The sequence below is a fragment of the Harpia harpyja genome, chromosome 14 (assembly GCF_026419915.1).
Source record: "Harpia harpyja isolate bHarHar1 chromosome 14, bHarHar1 primary haplotype, whole genome shotgun sequence".
Lineage (NCBI taxonomy): Eukaryota > Metazoa > Chordata > Aves > Accipitriformes > Accipitridae > Harpia > Harpia harpyja.
The window spans coordinates 21,068,156-21,089,532 of record NC_068953.1 but is presented as its reverse complement, the minus strand read 5'-3'; the positions used below and the strand labels follow the sequence as shown (position 1 = coordinate 21,089,532).

General features: G+C 39.9%; 1 long non-coding RNA gene across 4 annotated transcripts in view; it reads right to left on the bottom strand.

Moving 5' to 3' along the window:
* LOC128150821 (uncharacterized) overlaps positions 1-21,377 on the bottom strand; it is a 33,211-nt gene that overhangs the window by 5,792 nt on the left and 6,042 nt on the right. The window contains exons 2-7 of one of the 4 annotated variants that reach the window (XR_008238202.1): positions 19,445-19,478; positions 12,921-13,952; positions 10,710-10,894; positions 7,642-7,941; positions 5,277-5,360; positions 3,270-3,423 (exon numbers count right to left, since the gene is read on the bottom strand). This is a non-coding gene — a long non-coding RNA (uncharacterized LOC128150821). Of the gene's footprint in view, positions 1-3,269; positions 3,424-5,276; positions 5,361-7,641; positions 7,942-10,709; positions 10,895-12,920; positions 13,953-19,430; positions 19,479-21,377 lie in introns of all 4 variants that reach the window. The other 3 variants (XR_008238201.1, XR_008238199.1, XR_008238200.1) reach the window with 3 other exon arrangements.

Genomic DNA, 21,377 nt, shown 5'->3' with positions numbered 1-21,377 from the left:
GCAAAGAAGAGCCCACCTCTACATACTACTAATATACATAACTATAGAAAGCCTTCCTATTTAAAAAGACTAATTAGTAATGCTTAGTGGTCTGGATTTCTAAATATGAATTGTCAGGGATTTTAGCGGGTTTAGGGAGGTGGGGAAATGGGTTAATATTGCATTGTTTAAAATTACAGGGGTTTGATTGTTTAAAACAATAAGCAGACAGGGTTTCCATGCCAGATTTGAGACATTTGTTCTCTTTTATTTGTACTAAAATTTCAGCTTGAGCTCACATTGTCATTCTATCCAGACTGCTTCCCAGACGAGCTAATTTGTCTACCTGTGTTCCATTTTAGGCCTTGGTTTTAATTTGAGGATGATTCCTGCTAATACCAAAGACTGGATAGGACATCCATTAAAAGTCTACACAGCAATTGAAATGGAAAATTCCAAAAGAAACCCTATTAGAGTTTTTCTCCATCAAATCAACATTACAGACTTCTTATGCATTTCTTAATTAGACATTGATATTAACTGGACTGTTGCATGATTTAAATCTAGCTCTTAATCTCAGCTATTCTATGCTGCTGTAGTTTTTATGACATCCAACTAGCGACTGCTTTATGCATTAATCTATCTGGAAAACCACCTTCACATTTTTTTTGTCTTTTTTTAGAAGAATAAAGGCCCCAAGAAGGAAATGAAAGCTTTTGGGTTCAGCCATTAGTAATTTTCTGCTTAGTATTTGAAAAATTGCTTATTTTAATTGCTTCATAGAAGAAAAAGATATCAAAGCTAACGTTCTTTCTCTCCAAACTTTGTAATTATTTCTCTCAGACTCTTATTTGAAATGCCTTGAAAGGATTTTCATTGAAATGTAGATTTCTTCTCTTTCAAAAGTACTTTTATTCCCCTGTGCTTCTTTCCCTTTTTTTCTAGTGACTTCCTCTCTAGATTTAGAGCAAAATACATAGACTCCAATTTCTGGACACCGTAGCATGTGTCACACAGATGTCCCTTAAGTGCCATCTTCTTTAAAACTAACCTTCCCATGGCCTAGAGACCGAGCTGACCATTAGCCATAGGTCTTAGACAGCCTGGTATCCTCGGGCTTCCTCCACAGACAGTGAAGAAGAGTCATAGGTGTTACAGGGGTTTGCTGTATCAGTCATACTCATTCTGAAAATTGCTGTGTGATTTGCTTGTTAATATCACTACCAAAACCAGGGGGAGCCTAATGGAAAAGTTTTATAGATGTTAGTGAGCGTGTCAGTGAACTGAAGTTTGGGGCTTGTGATAAAGTCTAGGGACAGGTAAGCTTTGTATAGTTTTGGGTTCTGTTTCCAGCAGTATAAGTCCTGAATACCCTAATCCAGGGAGGAATTTGCTAACCAAAACCTGTAGTTAGTTCTGCATTGTATTTAAACATCTGTAGCACAAAGCTTCAGGATCATGTTGGCCTCATCAGTAATCCTTGATACCAATACAGCAATAGTAGCAAGAAGTTCTTTATTTCACCTATACATTTTCAGGGAACATTATTTACTAATAGATTATGATCTGGTCAAAATGATCTATACATTCATTACATCTAGTGTGGGCTTTCATAACTCACTGTATCTAAGAATGAGGCAAAACTCGCATTTGTTTATAGTGCAGCAATTCTGCTCAGCAAAAAAAGGTGCAGAGAAAATACTGTCCTAAGCACCTTGTGATCTGCTCTGAGTCCCAGGTGATTTCTCATGCCAGCTCAAAAACATCTTTAAGAGCCTCAGAAGAGTGGGGACCTGACTGCCTCAGAGACTCCTCAAAATATAGCTGTTCTCTCTGCAAATAAGCGGCCCTGCAAGCCTAGTGCAGTCATGGCTAAGGTTATCTCGTAGGGGGAATCTTCACAGTGGAACAAAACATTTTGAGAAGAGAAGATTGAAATGAAGCTAAAGCATTCTCAATATCAGATTTTACTTGCATTTTTTGCAATAACACAAAAGGAAGAAAGAGAACAAGAAAATGAGTTAGAGGAAGATGGAGAGAGAGATGGTCTATTAAGCAGAGCTACTTTTTTACTCTCTGAATTTACAGTCCTGATAGACATCTTTATTCAAAATTACTCTTTTTTTATATTCAGATACTACAGTTTTCAATACTAGGTCCTAGATTTGTCTGGACAGATTACCCTCTTATTCCCACAATGAAACTTAATTATCCTTTTTATGTCTTCAGATACTTTCAGTCATTTCCTGAACTGTTTCTGGGGACAGAGCAGCTGATGGGTCAGTGAGTAAAGCAAGTACTGTGCATCCCTGTTGGCCACACATTTCTGAAGGCAGAAGCCCTTTGGCCCCAGGTCTCCTTAGAAAGATTTTGAGCACTAGTACATGTAATTTGCTCAGATCTACTTTTGCTGAGCTTTTTTTTTGACTAGGCAGAGACTCGTCATTTTCTCAGCACCTTTCTGTGTATTACTTGGAAGGAGCTAAATGTGAGTAACTCACCTGGAATCTGTAGAAGGTTATTTGAGTGATTCATCTCTGAGACAAGAATAACCCCTCATGAAACCCAGGATGGAAATGACTGCATGGTTTAAAACACACCTTCCTGTATCACTGCTCTTGCAGCAGGAAGGAATGCATCTGAGTAGTTAAAGTCCAAATAACTAAATAAATTTGTTCAAAGCAGCAGTAGTAGCACTGAGGGTCATTTAAGTTGCTGGCATTGAGTAGTTACTAGACTTCGGGACACTTCATTGGTTTCATCTGTGAAGAAACCTATAGCCCACATTATCCATTATCACTACCTTCTTTGTCTGAGCAAAACTAACAAAGAGTAGTCAACATGGAAAGGTTGCATGAGATAACCCAAGACTTGCAAGTACTAAAGAGAAAATTGTAATGAGTATCCATTCAGTCTTTGAGACTTATTTTTTAGCTCTTATTATTTTTATAAAAGTCTCAGTTCTTGAAATAAGAAAGAAATGTTACAATAAATTAAAACATAAATAGGCTTAAGAAAATCACCCAGTTCATCAGAAAGCAGAGAAATAGCACAACTGGTGTGTGTTATAGAATCCTTTATGAATTAAATGCTAAATCCCAAAGGGCTGACCCGGTTAAATAATTTTAATATATAAATAGAGCAGGTGTTGCTGCGGTACACAGGTATGCTTCATTGGCTTGAACAAGTAGTGGTCAAATGCAGTTTCACAACTAGGCTGGGATTAACAATAGACTTTGTACGGACTTTATACATTCTATAAAACCCAAATTAAACAAAAATCCACTTACCCTGGAATAGTATTCATATTCCAGTCACATCTCTGCATGGAAGTTGCTTCTTCCAAATCCAAATTGTGACCCCAGCCTGAAAGCAGGGAACAGGATGGCACAGTATCACTGAGACTGCATAGTCTTCCCACCAAAACCAGAGATTAAGACGGCACTGTGGAATAAAACACAAGTTTCTCTGTCACACCTAACCTACATTTTTTCCTGATGAGTTTATCACTCTTAATAATTTCCACTAGCCTGAGAGAACAGATAATCTGTTTTCTATAAATACAATAAATAGTGCTTCAAAGGACATGGCATTTATTCAATTCATCATTTCAGTGATCCAAAATAAATGTAAAAAGAAAAGATATCTAAAGCAACAAGCAGCAGAGGGTCTTGGGCTGAGTCCCCATTTTTGCTCCTGATGGGTTCTGCCATCTTAGACCAGTAACTTCAACCTTCAGCCGGGGTGCATTTGTCTGCCTCCATAAAGCAGACAGTTAGCACCTTTTATAGGGCTCTTACAGTACAGTGTACTGTACAATCTGTACAGTGCATGGCAGTAAACTAGGTCCTGATCTCATCTGTGCCCTCGCTCCATGTGACTGGAAAATGGGTGATAAAAAATAATAATAATAAGCTCTGAATAATTATGTATTGTCTTTATAGTGAAGCAGGTCTTGAGAATTGTGAGCTCTCCACTGGGAGAAGTCCCATATAAAAAATCTCCCTGGCATAAAAATGAATCGGATCCTGTCACATGAATGGCCTGCATTTACTATTCTTTTCACTTACTTTCTAGTCGCTCATTTTCTGAGCCGACTTGTGCCTGTTCCCTGGTTGTCAGCAGAAGCTGGGTAACAAGACTTGCTGGAAATGGAATATTAAATAAACAAACAAACACAGAAAGAACTGCTGACTCGGCAGATGTGCTATTACAACCATGATGTAAAACTATCAAACAACAAATGTAACTTCTGAATGTCTCATGATTCACATCACAAACAGCAAGGGAGAAAAGTGAAAGAGGATTTTGACCAGTACTAAGGAATTTGGAACAACACTGGATTTTGAGATCATAAGCAATTCAGGATGGGTCCAGATTGAATTCTTGGTTGGTCTGAGCAGCATATGTTCTTCCCGTAACCATTGCAGCATTAAGCACTGCATCCATCATCTGTAAAAAGGCAGCACTTGGACTACCCTGATAGCAAGGGCTACTCTGCTATAACCAAGAAAATCAATCAGCATCTCAGCTCTAGGATACTGAAAATGTTTGGGAAGCTCAGGAGAACGCTTCTCTCCTCCCAAGCTCCTGACAGTTCTGAGTGTCATACCAGGGCTGCTTGTTTCATCTGGGAATTGGGGAAGGCACATGCTGCCTAGACTTTGAAGCTCTTAGAAAAGGTAATAGTTCATACCTGCTGCACTGGGCTCACTCCAGGTATGGGGCATCTCCCCCAGGAAGATGGAGCAAAACAGAATAGGGCAGAGGCAGAAACACTGTGAGTAACCTAACGGAGGTTTTGGTGGGAAGAAGGGGAGATCAATTATCGGAAAAATCTGCCATCCATTAAGTGTCCTGGAACAACTATTGTGACATTGAAGCAGTGAGTTTCCATGTGGCTTTAAGACATCTGCCCTAAGGAAGCATTTGCAATTGAAACTGCATCCTCTTTTTCTTAACTCTCCAATTCCCATGGGCCAGCAGTTGCCTTGCTAAATGAAATGCTTCTTTAGGGAGACCGGCTGGCCCCGGGGACTGGTAATGCAATATAGTGCCTTTCATCTCTCACCCATGAACCCAAGTCAAACAGAGTTTGGTAAATGGCCAATAACCCTTACCATTCCAGGGGCTGTTTGGTGACCTGTGTGAAATGAGGAGGGTCATCTCTGTGTCTGTTTACTAGAAGGCAAGTGTCAACTTCACCATAAAAAGGGACACAGTTACTACTCATTATCACCCAATTTAACATTCTTAAGCCAAGAGAATAAGCCCGGAAAACTCAGCCATCTTCTTACTCAATAATGGTAGTCCCAGTATGTCAGGGCTTGAAGTACATTAATGAGGACAGTTGCATTGTAGCAAACCAGGCTGTGCCTCTCCTGTGGACAAGAAATCCAAGTCTGAACTACTCACAGTGGCGCGTGATTGCAGTTCTCCCCAGATCTATGTGGAAATGCCCAGGAAGAATGGTTCAGTTTTTAGGTGCAGCAGCCACTGAAGCATGGCCATGAAGTTACAGAAAGCTGCAGACTTCTGCAAATCTGCATTTAGGGTCTTAAATAGACACAGGCAACCTGCATAGGGACACAGCATCCAGTACTGATAGAGTTAATGTGCTGAGAAATCCTTCACTGGAAGGCTCTGTTCCCTCACCCGTCATGAATATACTGTTCTGGTTACCAAAATAGCTGTATTTGGAAGGGTTGAAGGCCAGAAGCTCACTGTGCTACCCATTCTTGCCCTATGCACTGCTCATTTTAAGGTCAGACCTTTAGCATCAGGAACCTGTTAGAAGAAAGAGGAATCACTTTAAAAGTTGTTGCCACTCTGGGGGTTACCCTGGAAGGTCCAAGAGGGGAAAGGGAAGGGCGGGGGCAGATAAACACTTGGTCAAATGAAAAATCAGTTGCCCCTAAATTTCAATAAATCTGCATAAACCTCCGAAACCCACTCAAAACCCCAGCCAGCTTGTTCTTACCCACAATGTTTCTAGTCACCACTATCATTTTCTCGCCCTTCTATGCCATAGCAATGATAACATTGTCATTGTCAATTCTGAGTTACTGTTTAATCCCTACTACTTGATTAATTGCACTAAATTGGTATACCTGTATTAATTAAACGGAAGACAGCAGAAGCAGCTTTTACTTATTCTTTTGCGTAGACCATTTCCCAGGGCTTCTGAGGTTGTGGAAAAATAACAATACAGACACACCACACATCATATTTCAGCTCAGCTGATAAAGCTATTTTACTCATACAGTGGCCCATGATTTTTTTCACATATCACAGTATAGGCTTAATTACCATGCTGCTGCTGCATGGCAGCTCCCCTTGCTTTTTTTTTTTATTTGTATTATTTGCAAGTCGTAATCATGTTTTCCTGTCATCCCCGAGCAATGTGCGTGCGTGCGTACAGGCAAATGCCAAGCCTGGAAAGGAAATTTGATGCGTGTCCATGAATCGGAGTTTTCAAACTTTGGCTGAAGATTAGTACATGTAAACATAGCTCTGCCCCCTTCATCTTGGATAATTGGTCACAAATGCTACTTGACACTTCTCAAATCAGACACTTTACATACTTCTGAGCATAGCTGAACTTTTTTGGCAGGAATTAATTTGCTTTGCAACTCAGCCACTCATTCCTGGCCCGATCCCTACTCCAGCGATTTCAGTGCAATGTTCTGCCAGTGCGAGAAGCACAGAGGCAGGACCAGATCTGTTTGCTAGCGTTGACGAGCCTGGCTTTGTTCACTCCCTCAGAAATACAATTACTGCAGCTAATGTTCTGCCCTTTGCCAGCTTTGATTAACAGTGGGATTTTTACCTTTGAGTCCCTCTTTCTATCTCAATTACTGTACAAGTTACATTGCATCAGGGGACAACTCAGAAAAATGAAGAAGGCAATGGAGCATCACCAGAAAATGCAACTTCTGACATGCCAGGACCCTACCACAGCAACATCAGCTTTATGGGGGAGGGCTACAGACACCACCCACCCTTGAAGACATTGTCTCAGCTTTCTCCTACCTCTCCTGCAAACGGTGCATGCCCTAGCAGAGAAGGGGAATCCATTTCTGAAGTGCTGATGAAGTTTGAAGTAGCCACAGAATTTCATGCTATTAAGCAGCCTCCTGTTTGTTCTGACATTGCTGTGCATTTCCTCACCGAGCAATGGTACTGCAAGAGCTGAGCAGACCATATGCTCACTTAGAAGGGCTGCCAGGTCTCAGGGAGCATTACTGTGCCTACTCCAGGTGGGGTTTGGGGCAAGAACACTTTCCATAAAGGTTTTCACTAGGAATATTGTATTTTATCTGGTGATTTATTTCTGTCCAGCCTCTGGACTAAATGGCAGTTTATCAGCATATCCATGTACATCTATGAATAACCAATGGAAAATATCATTCACCCTTTATTCACTGGGATGTTGATAAGCTGCAGCATATTAAAAATGTTTGTCAGTTTGTTCTTTTCAGCTATCAAATGGGATGTGTGCCAGCATGCCCTCCTCATGCTGGCTGCTTCATCCAGAAAATGGAGAAAAAATGATGAAACAATGTCAGTTCTAGAAGAGGGCGAAGGTTCGCATGAGTTATTTTAGCATTATTGTCTTGCTCATCACTAACACTAAATCTGTAAATTAGATTGAGCTCCTACCTGCTGAAGCAAAGGATGAAACTCTGTGCTGTGCTTCAGGTATAGACCATGAGAGGAGCAAATACCTGGTCACGCACTCATGTTGCCTTGGTTCTCAGGGCTTCATACAGCTGGAAGCACTGATAAGGAGGAGCCAGGACAGGAACAGACCATGCGATGTTTCTCCGACTTCTGGTAGCTTGGGCCGTGACTGAGAGCTGAACCACCACCCAGCGACAGTCAGGGAACCAGCTGCACCGACCACCTCCCCATGTGCTTGGTCCCCACACTTTCCAATCCTGGTCTTGTGATGGTTCATCTCTAGAAAAGAAGGGTAGCTGCTGTTATGAGAGATATGGCAGATTCACTCTGGAGAAGCAAATGCCCTTATTGCCCCTGAATTTGCCATGGAATAATGCAAGAGAAGACATTGCCTGCTAGTATGTCTTGGGTTTTCATAGATTCTTACCTTAAATAGATGGAGACGTATCTTACTTCCTCCTGTTTAACTCTGATGTTGGAACCATTATTGGGAATGGTGGGTATAATATTTATAGGTGACCAAGGCACCAGTTGGCAAAGAGATGCAACATAGCTCTAAAGCCTGAGCTAAGGAGGAGGCTTAGTTTCCATTGCTATTATCCATCACTATATAAATTTAGCTTTCAGGTCCTAGACATTTTAAAATAACATGTCTAGTGTTAGAATAGAAGAGTATCAGAAAAAGTGAATTACAGGTTACAGGCTTCTAGTATTTGCAGTAAAAGAACTATTATAGTAATTACACCTATAGAGTACTCATTTATGTTGTTATTAGGGGAAAAGAATGGTAGAATTAGGATGTATGGAAAGAAAATCTCGCAGAAAGGGAGCCAAATGATTTAGCTGGGACAAAGAAATATGATGGCTACTCAACACAGTTCTGTTTTCAGCACATGAGCTTACCGTGTGTGTGTGGACCAGCAGTGTCCAGTGGTTTAGGGGAAACCACTATAGGTCACTGATGTCTGGTAAAAATGGGAACAAACAACAGCCCACGGAAAGGCTTGACGTCACACACAAAGCCCCAAACTGGGAGCTGGATGCCTTATTGTACCGCTGAACATCTCCATAGTCTTTGCTAGGTGAGAATGGAAATTGCCCAAATGACTCCGTGAGCTCGATACTTCACAGACAAAAATCCTTCCCCACTGCCAGAAAGATCAAACCCAAACTCTTGAACATTTGAAATGAGACCAGAATAAGAAAAAAAAATCTTTTTTTCAGGGGAAAGGTGAATCTCCATTTTGACTCGTTATTTTGTGGTCGGGGATAAGTGGCCATTATTAGTAGTACCTAGGTACCCACTGTTGTAAATCTACTGCGTTACCTCCTGGATGTCATTACTGAAAGTAAGTGAACTGTTGCTTCAGTGGCTAAAGATTTACTCGCTTAATGCCTGGTGTCATCAACAAATTCAGGCTGGCAATGACATCCTACTTGTCTAAACTAATATACAGCTTTGCACTCTCCTTGTGTTTCTTCCCATTCAAACTTATGGCTTAGTGTTAATGTCTACCACTAACCAACATTACAGCTGAAGTGAATGAAGTGACGAATGAACACACAGTTTGCATGTAGATAATTAGAAGTCCGGCTGAGTAGATCACATTATTTAATGTATCATCATTATTTTTGTATTTTAAAAGCATCTAAACAATATTATTTCTTCTAAAACTCCATCTCTTCAGTGCTCTGACACCAGGGATGAATTGTGTTATGCATTTTGGTAGAGATTTGCTTTCTAAAAAAATGATGGATCCACTTGGAGCTTAAATCATTGCTGTAGTAAGTTAGTAAGTTGTCCCTACCTGAGAAAACTCTTGTGTCAGGAGTAAAACTCCTTGTTTGGCTGTGCTGCAAGGAACAGGGTAATATTTAATTATGACAATTCAAACTCATCTGGTTTCTCCAAGTGCAGACTATATTGATTTACAGTACTAATATAGAAAAGGCGGAATTAAAAAACTGGTTTATTTAGAAACTTACTTATTCCTAAAAATGTCTGTTCAGCTCATTTTTAAATTTGATTTCTTATCCCAGGTGAATTACACTGCATTTCTGAATCTCAAGAACTGCTTGTGCCTGATAACAGCTAATCGAAGTCCCAGCATAGTTCAGTCATTTTGATTGTAAGATTTTTGTTTGTTGCTTTATTGGACAATGGTGTTTGCAAAAGAGAGATTAAGAGCACCAGAGACAGCATTACAGACCATGGTTAGTGCATGAGACTTAATATTAGTATAGGACCACAGTCCGTAAGATCAGTGGCAAATGAAACCAGCTTGCAGGCAGAATCAATGTCTTGTTCTGAAAAAACAGTAAGGAAAATCCGTGCCAGCGTTTCCGCATGACAAATGAACTTAGGCAAGTTGAAGATAATCACGATTATTTAATATTCCACAGCTTTACAACTCAATACTCTGTGGACAAAAGATCAGAAGGCTGCTGAGTCCAAAGTTTTGAATCTTTGGGTCAATATGCTTCTCATGTCTTCAGCATTTAGTTTAATTTAAGAGGAAACAGTTCTGAGCTAAGATAAGATCTCAAACAAAATTGACGTGGGCTCGCAACATGGCCTAACATAACAATTTAATCTATCCTGTGCTTTCCTTGAAAGAAGGCTTAGTAACTGTGGTATGATTTCACCTGCTGCTTCTAACATTTGCTCTTTCTTTTTTCCTGAGCAAATTTGGACTATCAGATGGCGAGCAGCTTTGTTCATGGTAGACAAACTTGAATTCATTTAGGATTAATAACAATGGGTTCAATCCTGGATTCAATGGCAGTCTTAATGAATGGAGTCCTTGGAAGACAAATATTTGTTTGTGTTAAAGAGAAATAATTAATTCTCAATTTTCCTGGGTATGAGGTGATTACAACACATATCAAAATGTTTTCCCTGTGTATCCACCCTTGGGCGTACGAACTGCAGGAATGTTCCCCAAGCCCTGGAATGGCAGATACAGGCCATTTTGACCTTGTTATTTCAAAATCTGAAGTTTCACAATGAATTATTTGGTGTGAGGAAAAACATGTCTCTTACTCACAGTATTATCTCAGGCCCTCGTGGTGATCTGATGCCAGGGAGTAAGGCGAGAGAAAGGTCCACATCGCTGCGATCCGTCAACAGTCATAGCTCAGGACAGGACTACTCAGATGGAGGAATCCAGGCTGGATCTAGATTTTGGCCCAATCCTCACCATTGTCTTAGATGTGGGCATCTTCCAAATTCCTGTGGGAAATCCCGCATTCTTTACTACTTTCCCTGACTCTTAGGAAGCAACCGGAGCACACGCCACCACCATGCCCGGCCAGGGAAGAGCTGGCTGAGCCGCCAGGCTGGGCTGCACTGTCCAAAACTGAGTACCCGCTGACCTCAGTAAAAATCAGCAGGCTTCAGCAAATTTACCCTGCAGGCAATATTACCGTGGAAAAACATCGCCCACGTTGCTAGAGTTTAGGACGACAAATTAGAGCTTTTCATATGCACTGGAAGCTTCCCCCCCCCCTTTTTTTCTCCCCCCTCCCTGCCCCCCCAAGAACATCCAGCTGCTTAATTCCATTTGAAATCACCCGGAGTAGGCACCTAAATAATCTTGTCCTTCATGCCTGTCAACATCTTGAGGCACCTAACCACCTTTAGAGATGTGGTGTGAAAGCTTGTGAACGATGCAATCGAGGAGGGAAACAAAAGACAAGTATCCCTATTTGCTGCCCAAGAATCCACAAAGAATGCTGCTTCAGCTCTGCTCTGATTTCTAATTAGATTATGAGTGATGTAGGACTCTGAAGCCAAGCTGGAGTTTGTGCTAGCACTTTGCATGTATGAATGACAAAGGGACACTACTTTCATATTGATTTAAGCAAGCCAGTGGAAGAATGTTTAAACATCAAGTGCTTGATGCCCCAGTTTGCCAGAGCACCTGGAAATATCAAATTAATTCCAGGTGTTCTGCCATTAAGACAGGCTTGCTGCTTTTACAGCCACACACACAAAATGTGGCTCCCAGTTCCACAAATAAAAACTGAGTGGTTTCTGCTCCTAATGCCTCGACAACTCTGACATATTGCAAGTTCTGGAAAGAATTTTAATCTACATAGTTTTTTAAATGGGGAGGGGAGTGAGGGTGGAGGGATTTTAAATATGCTGCATACAATTTGTGATGGTCATCTCTAAAATGCAGCTCCATTATCCTTTTCCATTTGGAATGAATGAGGCTAATTAATTTCAGGCCATACTTGATGAGGTCAGCACCATACGAAGGGTGCGTGCTAGACATTGCTAATCTCTTTCAGCTGAGAGTGATGAATTAAAGATGAAGCATTCCTTTGCAGGCCTAATTTAGAATGTATATCAAAAACCTACAGCAAATAATACTATACCCTACAACAAAGGAAAACTTGTTCTCTCAGGCTCCCATGTAGCGTTGATTTTAAAGGCATTTTCATTTCACTTTGGAATTCCAGCTGTGGATGGGTGAAACAGTTCAGAAAATTCAAGCTTTCTCTCCTTCTATTGCTTTTATGGACAAAAGTAGGCAAGGGGGAGGCTAAGGGGAGAGAGAAACTAGTCAGTGTTTGATCCTGTGTATACTGTGATTCTGACTGTACGCTCGACATTTAGGAAAGCTGCCAGGGTCTTATGCTCCCCAAGCACCTGTGATGTGACACCCCCGCACCCCCCCAACAGTGCACACTGAAATTTTACTGTTGGATTTTTTTTTAAGTCTGGGGGGAAAGCTATCAAGTGTCCTGTTTTGTTCAGCATCATCTCAAGGATGTTTTGTTGGACATTGCAGGCTTTTCCCTGGGAAGAAGGACGGGTCCGGCAGTTCTGCTAGGTCACCCAACAAGGACACAAGAGCTTCCAAGCCATCACGGAGCTGTGTTTGTCTGTAGGGAAAGGCAAAAAGGTCCCATCGCATGTAGGGGCGCAGGTAGCAAAATTTAACAGAAAAAGTCACCACGAAAGCAACCACACCAGGTCTGGAAGCAGTACATATTGCTACAGGGCTCTCAAATTTGCTGAACGTGGGGCTCAGCCAAGCCTTGCCACCTTTCCCTTAGGCAAAGCCCCCCATAAAGCCCACAGGGGTTTCCCCCAAGTGAGGGACTGCAGGATTTGGCCCTGTGGGCAGCAAGAAATTAACCTTAATTGTCCTTTGGGTAACACAGGGACTATGAAATCCTAATCTGGCCTCAGAAGGAGGCTAAAAACAATAGACCACCAGCTTCCCCACCACTTTGCTGTTTAATACCTGGCAGTTTCTTGAAATTCTTGACAGGTTGCTGCAGCGAGTCGAAGTTCCCAACTGGTGGCCATAAGCGGCTGCCGTCTTTGTATCCCAGTAGTCCTCATTAGAACAAAGCTGCTTCGAATTAAATCCAATCTACATGCCGAATCAATCTTTCAACCCTTTGATTGCTTCTGAAAATATTTATATTTCTTAATAATGCACATTTTGTCCCACAGCCCATGATTAAACCCAGACAAGGTCCGGAGAAGCCTGAAGTATATGTGGAAGGGGTTATTTTGGACAGGAAAAGAAAGATAAAGAACACAGGTTTTTCCTATTGTGAAGCCATTAGAGTGTATAAATCTAGCAATTGCAGTTGTATAAGCATCAGAGTGGGGTTGTAATAAATACAGATTGGAGTATTATAGTAACCAAATGGAGTTTATGGATTATGTTCACTAGTTCATATTTCTCAGCTACTACAATCTAACTAGCGTCATGCTGCACTCAGCTCTATTAATATTCCCTATTAATATTCTCTTTACATGTTTGCGGGGGGAAAAAAGTTAGGAATCAACTGCTGCTCCCTGTAAAACAAACATGTTTAAAGAATCATGCCCTCCAAAGAAAAAAATAAACAAGGGGATGCTGTAAAGCAACTGTGTTAGAAGGGCACGAGCTGCGGCTGGCTGAAATAGGCTCGATTCTGCTTAAAGTTAATAACTTCCACCTGAGTGAGGATCTGGCCCTAATGCAGGGCATTTGCTGTGTGAAAATTAGGATGTAAAAATGAAGACAATAACTGCTACTATCCCTTACCCGGGTAAATTTTGAAGGTGGTAAATAACAAGCTTTGGCTGGAGATGAGAAACACACAAAGGCTTTGAAGCTGTGCTTTGTGGTAAATAGCATATTATTCCCTCCTCAAAAGGTAGAATACATCACAGGTAAGATATGTGGAGATGAAGGGACGGATACATTCCTTGGCTGAGAAGTAGCCCAGATAGGGCCTGATCCTCCAGAGTGGGGATTTGCCGTCGATTAAGAAGGTAGCTGTGGCTGAGGACACAGATCAGATAAAGGCACTGTACCTGTCTCCCTCCCTAAACATAAATGACTGCCCTTGTCTATAATAAAAGGGAAAAACTGACTTCAGAAAACATGCCACGATAAACCTCCTTGGATAAAGTAGTAGAATGCCTGGGTGAAAGGGAAAGAAATCCTAGAAACTAAAAATATATTATGCTTATTTAATGTCATTGTCAGCAGCAGCATCCCATGGTAAATACAGCTAATATACTTCAGCAGTGGGCTGGTAAATGCTTGTGATAGTTTTGCTTGTGACAGTTTCCCCTTTTATAAAGGAGAGAAGGAAATATTCTCAGTTAAAATATTATTCATTGATTCTTTCATCACATATTTCATTATACTAAGCTGTAATTTCCTAAATATGTTGGGGAGGTGGTATTATTATTATACATATATCCTGAGTCTTGACAGCTATTTTGCATTAATATATGATTTGGATGCTCAGTCTTTAAGGTAGAGAGAAGGGGTTTTTATCATCGCCAAAAATAAGGGGAGAGGAGTGATGAAAAAACCATTTCACAAGTAGGGACGGATCCAAAATCTAATCACACGCATGAAAATCCATTTTGGATCAGGCCCCCAGCAGAACATTGTATAGTATAACCAGTATTTTCTGAATATCTTCTATTGTTTGACAACCCTGATTTCACACTAAACTTGGAGTTCGTTTCCGAACAGAAGCCTTTTGTATAGAAACTTTAAATCATATCCCTTCATGAACACACACATACCATAGAGGATATTGTCTTATTAAAGAGTTTAAGCCTAAAGGTGTATGCCTATTTTTAAAAGAAATTTTCTGATTGTAGATAACTGCTCAATTTGATTTAGTGTCCAATGATAGTGATGGGGTTGATAACTGAGCATTCATCGGTAATTCATCTTGTGCTAGTAGAAATTTACAGCAAAGCAGTGCTTTCCCAACACTGACAAGTCCTATTAATCTTCTTCAGACACATTTCAATAGGTGTCTCCATCTGTGCCCAACATCTAAACACTCTGGCATCACTAGGGACTTGGAGACACCTTCATTTCAGGTTACACTAGTGAAAATGTGATACTAGATTGTACTCTATTTTTAACCTAATTCTCTCTTTTCATTCAATTAGCCTCTCTTGCCTGCATTTTTCTACTCATGTGTAACATCCTTTTCCCAGGAAGAGCTTAAAAATGAGATTTAGTTACTTAAAGAGACAGAATCTGCCAGGGCAAGAGCAACCAACAGCTTAATACATAAAAGCAGGGTAATAGAGCTCACGCATACAGTGTGGAGACCGAATCGCCAGCCGCAAAACACGTCCTGTGTTGCATGCCCATGATACTGCCTTCCTGATGCACCTCTCGCAGGCATTGTTCGGTTAGGACAGGTCTGAAACCAAACACCCCACCTCCAGCTTCCCAATGTTAAAACAATTGCAGAGTATTTGGGGGTTGAAATCCAGTATGTACCAAAACACCTCTGTTTGTTCAGGCTGTACGGGGATCACCACCATCCATCCCCACTTCACTTTACATATATGGCTAATGCATGAACAAACACAGCACAGTCAAATTACAGCAATAACATTTATGGGTGGATTATGTTCCAACTTCCTCGCTTATTATTAAAAGCAAGTAAACTGCAAAGCACATGGAAGAGGTAGGGTGCAAATGCGGGCGAATTTCCACTCAGAACCAAATGTTGTTTTTTCACTTTCAAAGCTGTGATGAGTTTGTTAGCAGACGCAGCACAGCTTTAAAGCTTACTCATTCAAAAATGTGTGTTTGGGTTCTCTTTTTCCTCCTTACTCCATTTACGTTTGCCTTTCAAAGAAGAGCAGATGCACACCATTTGGATTTGGGTGGCTCCTACTTGCTCTGAACTTTCTTCTGAAAAGAGCAAACCATGAGCCGTGCGTCTGCTCCACAACTCAGAGGCAGTTTCAAACTTTGTTTCTGGCTTTATGAAGTTCTCTTGTGAGTCGTATTATAGATCTAAATGACCTTATTGTAGGTGGCAAGTTTAAATGTGCCATATTAATAACTTGTTATCCAAGACAAATTAAGTCCTTATGTGTCAAAAGCACTCTGCTCTGGATTACCTACAAGACAAGTATTTATTGAATAAACGTTGGATCCAATTTCATTTTAATGTGACTGACTGTATGCTTCAGCCTCTTAGAATGAGATAAAAACACTCAAAACCTATAACTGTGTTGCAACATTACACCTAACTTGTCTATTTTTATTATTGTCTATTTAATGTGGGATATCAAAAGTGTTTGGGGTTTTTAAGGATGATGATGATTGTGATATTATTATTATTATTATTATTATTATTATTATTATTATTATCAAGGAGAGAGAGAGAAAAAAAGACTGGCATTCAGCCTAAAGAGAAATCATTGAAACAAATTAATCCTATGCCGTTTAAATTGACATGGTAATCCATCATCAGCAAAGGGAAACTCTGAAAGCAATCTAGAATCTGCAGTGTTCTTTCACTGGCCCTCAGGCACAAAGACAGATAGTAAAAGAGGAAGAGGAAAAAAAAAAAATCATAAAAGTTAGCAGCACCTTAGCAAAGGGAAGGGCTAGAGAGAGCAGCTTTCACTTTTTCCTACTTTCAGCCATCCAGTTCAGAACACAATGCTGATTAACCTTCAGCCGTTGCCTACTAATGTTTACTTCTGTATGTCAAATCATCTTCTGCTGCTGAGATAGGAGTAATTTCAAATAGTGCAGAGCCCCCATCCTATATAAACTCTACCATTGAAAACTCTGCCAAACATCAACTTGGGCATTTCTGCTTACAGAGGGCCTTTTATTAGCCTAAACTTGATCATTCCAAATGGACGATAAATTCTATCTTCACAGCTCTGGACAAAAGAGCTGTACTATCCTTGGGAGTTTAATAGCCAGGATTTTCATAGAGCTAGCATGAAAAACTGAGGGGTTTTATTTGGGTTTGAGTTTGGGGTATTTTTTTTTTGTCTATCCCCTGCTTTCTCAGCAGGGCTGTCCACTATAATGTATGTTTCCCAAGGGTTTTTTCAATCTGGTTTTAAATATCTAAAGTGATGAGACTTTGTGCATCTTTAAAATTTTATTATACTTATGCTCAGAAGAAAACATAAACCTCTTGGGACTTGAAAGCCCATTGCAATACAGCCATTATCCCTATAATGTCAACAGAGCTACAAAATTCTCTAGAAATAAACCTTTTAAGAACAGCTTTCCCTACCTCGTGTTTTCGTTTAAGGTCAGTGATGCATCGCTTTTTGGAAAATGTTTCCCCTCTCTGGCCAGATTTAGCAATCTGAAATAGAACGTATATTACTAAATGAATAAGTTTAATTTTAGATGCTAAAAAAATAAATAGAAGAAGAGAGCTAGGGCAGGAATAATACCTTTCAGTTAGAAACAGACATAGTAGAAAGAAAAAGTCAGAACTTTAGTGCCAGGGGCAAAGGGGTGAGAGGCTGGCTAATACGAACCATATCCAACATCTGCCCTATTTTAATTTAGCAGGGATAAAGTTTCTTCTTTTTTATTATTAAGAAAACTTTATGTGGCAGAGAAACCCATGAGCTATGTTATCAAAACTGTTTTATTGTCACACTGAAACTTAGAACTATTAAGAATTGGTGGAGCAAAGAGATAAAAACTCCCCTTCTCTCTCCTTTTATACTCTGTGACAAGCCTGGGCTCGGGTCCTGCTGTCTGGGATGTCCTTTTCACGTCTTTATGAAGTACTGCACTTGGGGCTGTAACATAAAGGGGAGGTTAATTGTTCAGGATGGGTCCAAATGATTGATTCTCCAGGTAAAAAAAAAAAAAAAAAAAAAAGAAATCTGAAGATTTAAAACAAAATACTGCTGCAAAGACGTTCGCGGTGGTCGCCCTCAGAGATGAGCAATGGTGGTGGTGTACAACAAGTGTAAAGAAGGGCTGGACTGGGGAGCTAGCTGTATGAGAAACAGCCCAAATTGCCAGGCTGGGACATGATCTCACTCCATCTAAAGTTTTCCACCTAGATAGTGCAAATTCTACTATAAAATAACAAAGTATACTAAAACACATGTGAGTAGCTGTAGGAGAAAAAGAGCAAATTGGTTTCTGACAAAAGAAGGATGAATACCTTTGGATAATCTAAAGTTGGAATTTGATTGAAAGCATAACATTCCTTTAAGCATCAATATGCTTAGGATCCAAAATATGGTTATTTTATTACCAGTTAATACTTAGATCAAAGCAAAACACTGTAGCTGGAAGGGACATTCTCTCTGGAAATAAAGTTCCATGTAATTATTTCCTATTAAAAACTAAAACTGATCTTAGATTCAAAAATTTGTGCTTCCTTACATGTGATGTAATGCAAGCTTGTCAAGAGAGAACAGACGTGCCATTTTTAACCGTTTGCTGGTATCCCTTTGCTTTAAAGTTTTCAGTTTAGCTTTAACCTTTGAATGTGAAAAATACTCATCCAATTTACCTCAGTGAAACACAGGGGATTATTTTGGATAATATTGACTAATTTCTTACAAACAGAAATTAGAATTTGATATAAACCAGCACCATTTTAAATAAAGTCTCCAAACATAAGGAGGTAAAATATAAAGAAAATCATACAGCGATTGATCAGCAGTTGAAACTTAAACATTAAATTGTAAACAAGTGTTTTACTCTTGGGTAAAACAGCTCATCTTAATTCAATTCGGGACATGGAGTTTAAAATATGCACTCAAAATATTTCCAAGAAAGCTCAACCTTTCAGAGGAGAGAGATAAGAATGTATTTTAATTATGAGGTTATAAATATGCGATCTACTTTTTTTTTTTTTTACCATCCCCTAATGTAGTACATAACATTGTTCAGATGCAGTTATTTATCTATCTGACTGTCTCTATTCCTGTCCAGGGTTTTCTTTTTAATTTTTTTTTTTTTATTTTTTTTCCTGATAGTTCAATCTCTATTTATGTCATCTCTGATGCAGGCCCTGGAAAAAAATAATATATCTTTCTGTACTCATAAACTACCACAGAATAAATAGGAATGGTTCCTTTTTAAAACTGATGGGCTAGTATTATAAGTAGCAGTATGAAATATTTAGACACATTATTTCAAGCTTTCCGGCTGCTTCTGATTCTGCTAATTATTTTTGATCTGTCACTCAGAAATAAAAAAAACTTTAAAGATTTCATTAGGACTGCAGAAAGGAAGAAGAGTCAGATATAAGGCAGCAATTATAACTTGGTTTTAAGATTTTTTTTATTTTTTGCTGACTCCTCAGCTATATTGTTTAGTAGAAGGATGGCTACAATATAATTCTATATTAAAACTTTGTTAAATAAAGAAGGAGCTGAGACATTCAGCTGGGATATTGTTTGCTAGCTCAATTAGTATCCAAAGAATTTGAAAGTACAATAAATGTATCTGAAGACCATATCTAAACATACTTACCAAAAAGTACCCACCTCTCTCAGCAGTTCACATATTTCTGCCTTCTGACTGGGAAGGGAAAAAAAAAGAGAAAAGACAAAAAAAAAAAAAAAGCAGTTCGGATGTATAGGTTAAGACTGGCGTATGGCAAGGTTTGTGTGAAATACAAAGAAACCTGTATTTCACTCAACAATTTCATTGCTTAAACATATAGTTTAGAAGCATCTTTTCCTTAAACATGTGGTTCAATAGCATTTTCTTCAAAGGAACAATTCAATGTGTTAAAAGATTTAAGAACAAAGAATGTGCTGCAAAATGCAAATTCTTACAGTGTTACACTGTGTATGCAATTATTATGTATGTAGGCAGATAGATATAATTTGAGAGTTATTAACTTTCAACATCAATGATGTACCCTGAATCAATACAATGTAACTACCTATTAAAATATAAACCAGGTGTGTTACCAGGCAAATACAGTCTGAGAAGCTTTTCTAGATTTTTTTTTTCTTTAAAGATTACAGCTCTACTATGGACAAGAAGCTCAAGAGATTGCTGCTGGTCCTAAAGATGGAGATTGCTTTGCTTTTTTTTTTTTTTTTTTTTGCAATATTTGACATTTCTAGAATATTTCATTTCCTCCACGTTTGAAAAAAAAAAATTTAAAAAATCCCACTCTGAAATGGTGTAAAGGGAATGAATTTTTCTCACAAACGTCCATACATTTATGCACTTCCCCGTGCATGGGAACAAGAAAAGTTCCATTTCCATTTTTCCTTTGGCTCAAGGGAGGGGAATGGAGGGAGCAGAAATCATTTTAAGCCTTGCCCCCCCCGCCCCCGTCGGATCGACCCCTCTTGCAAATCCCTTTCTTCTGCCCTCCCTCCCCCAAACACACAGCCTGCCGCAGTTAACCTTGGAGCCGCGCTGGGGAGGGAAGGGTTAATGAAACCAAGCTCTTTACGACCTCCAGGGTCAGACTCTTCCTATCTGCAATCTAAGGAATTAGGTAAGGAGGTTATAAGATTATAGTGAAAGGAGTTATAGGCCCTCGTAGCCTCACACCTGAACATATTGGGCTAATCCACTGGGATTCTTAAAAATCGCTTCAGCTATGGAAAACTGTTAATTAGGCTGAGTCTATCCCGAGGTTTCCTGTTGCATTAGTGATCCAGCCGAGCTGCCTGCGCTCTATAGGCTCACATTAAATGCGCTTAATAAGCCTACATATATTTTTTTTTTTTTTTTTTTTCCTCCCCTTCTCCACAACTAAAGCCAGCATCAGCCACCGATTTCGGGAGAAAGCAGAGTTTGGGTGAAACTCAGCCCGAGAGATGAACAAAAGTCATTTCCCCCCGCCTCGTCCCTGAGCCCTGAGTGCCCGGCAGGCTATTTGCAGCTGTTTCTAACTTCAGTGTTTGTTTACAGTAGCAAAATTAGCACTTGGAGGAGAAGTGAAAAGCTGTTTTCACATCAGTTTTACTCCTCGGTTCCTAGCTTTAGATGTCTTCCCTCCCTCCCTCCCAGCAATCAGCATCATTTAAAGTGCGGCTCAAACTTTCTCTCGCTCCTTTGACTTAGTTCTCTGCAGTCGCACCCTATTTTCTGCTAAAGAAAAACACAGAGAGAAGGTAGCGTTTGAACACGGCCCAAACGTCAGTGATTGGAGGCAATAATTAAAAAAAAAAAAAAATATATATATATATATATAACATCCCGAGCATCCCTAAAGAACGTATTTTAAGGTCGCTTTGCAGAGCCCTGCCCTGCTCCCAGCTTTCTGCCCTTTGGCACTTAGACACTCGCTCGTCTCCAGCAAAGTTTTCTTTAATCCGCCGAGACACCCCAGGGTTGTACCTGAGCCACGGCTGAATTGCTCCCTACGACCGATAAAATCCTGCAGCAGCAACTCCCCAACTTCAATACTTAAAGCACGGGCTGGTTTTAGCCATTTTGTCATTTGAAGAA